Below are 2,139 nucleotides of genomic sequence, written 5' to 3' on the forward strand. Positions count from 1 at the left end.
ATATTCTTGACTTTTTGTTCTTTCAAATGAATCCTGTTATTTTTTCTAACTCAGTAAAATAAAGTTTTTGGTCATTTCATTGGAATGGCAATGAAGGTATAAATTATTTTAGGTAAAATTGTCATTCTTATTGCTTTGGCTCTGCCTAGGAATGAACAACTGATATCTCTCCAATTATTTAAGTCTGCTTTGATTTGTATAAAATGGTTTTTCTATTTGTGTTCATATTGTTCTTGGGATGGTTCTGGGAGCTCTACTCCAAGAAATTTTACACTGTTTAGAGCAGGGGTGGAGTACCTGTGGCCTCTAGGTCACATGTATCCTTCTAGGTCCTTGGGTGCTGCATTTTGACTGACTCCATGTTTTACAGTACAAATAATTTTATTAAGGGGATTTGTTCTGTGATGTTTGGATTCAGCAAAAAAGGCTGCACTTAAGGACCTAGATCTAGGGTCACATGTGGCCTCAAGGCCATAGATTCCCTACACCTGGTCTAGACTTATTTTAAGATTTTCTATGGATATCATCATGTCAGCCACAAAGAAATATGCCAGCATAGACAGGGCTGGAGCAGGCTTCAGCGGACAGAACCACTGGCAGCTGCGAGGGTTTCTAGACTTCTCAACACACAAATTCCAAAGACAGCATATAAGGTGGGTGGGAAAACTCTGTGGAACATGAAAGAAAGAGGAACATGGTCCAGCTGCTGTCCAGCCCCAGTCCCAGGGTGGTGGAGGTGGCAGTGGCGGTGGGGGCAGCAAAGGCTGCTTCTGGAGCAACAGCTCTGGGCCAACAGACAGTGGGGGAATCAAGTGGCTGATACAAAACTCCTGAAGTCTGGGATGGCATACCCACCCCCACTGCCCCCTCTACTAGAAGAAGAATGCTACCTTGACAAAGAGTTAGAAAGCCAGGTATTTGACTGGGAAAATGGGCAAACAGTGCAAAGAAACTCAGACTATAGAATCTGACTTTGGTGACAAAGATCAAAACATACAACCAGAAGAAGACAACAAAGGTAAAGCTCCTATATCAAAAGTCTCCAAGAAAAAAATGAACTGGTCCCAGGCTAAGGAGGAACTCAAAAATGATTTTGAAAATCAAGTAATGTAAGCTAATTATGAGAGATCAATAAATTCTAAAACAGTGCCTAAAGAATGAAATAATAATAGAAGACAATGTGAAATATTTCATTGGAAAAACCACTGACCTGGAAAATGGATCTAGGAGAGACAATTAAAAAATTATTGCACTACTTGAAATCCATCCTCAAAAAAAAGCCTAGACATCATCTTTCAAGAAATTATCACTGAAAACTGCCCTGATATCCTAGAAACAAGAGGGTAAAATAGAATTCGAAAGAATCCACTGATCACCTCTTTAGAGAGATCCCAAAAGGAAAACTCCCAGGAATATTGTTGTCACATTCCAGAGTTGCCAGGCCAGGGAGAAACACATTGCAACCAGACAGAAAGAAACAATTTGAGGATTGTGGAAATACAATCAGGATAATGTAAAACTTATCAGCTTCTGCATTAAGGGATCAGAGGGCTTGGAATGACATTCCAGAGGACAGAGGAGGTAGGAATAAAACCATGAATCACCTACCCAGCAAAACTGAGTATAATACTTCAGGGGAGAAAATGGATCTTCAATGAAATAGAAGAATTTCAAACATTCTTTGTTTGTTTTTTGGAGGGCAGTTGGGGTTGTGACTTGCCCAAGTGTTTGAGACCGGATTTGAACGCAGGTCCTCCTGACTCCAGGCCGAGTGCTCTATTTACTGTGCCACCTAGCTGCCCCTTTTCAAGCATTCTTAATGAAAAGACCAGGGCTGAATAGAAAATTTGACTTTCTAAAACAAGATTTAAGAGAACCATGAAAAGGAAAACATAAAAGAGAAATCATAAGGGACTTATTAAAGTTGAACTGTTTATGTTCTTTCATGGGAAGATGATATTTGTAAATCATGAGACATTTCTCAGTATTAGCTGGAGGAGATGGATAGACAGACAGAGAGACAGATATAGATAGATAGATATAGATAGGTAGACAGATAGATAGATCAGACAGACAGACAGACAGATAGATCAGACAGACAGACAGACAGACAGACAGACAGACAGACAGACAGACAGA

Source organism: Petaurus breviceps, unplaced genomic scaffold (genome assembly GCF_028583685.1).
Source record: "Petaurus breviceps papuanus isolate PSGF00001 unplaced genomic scaffold, PetGlider_PUasm1.0 355, whole genome shotgun sequence".
NCBI lineage: Eukaryota > Metazoa > Chordata > Mammalia > Diprotodontia > Petauridae > Petaurus > Petaurus breviceps.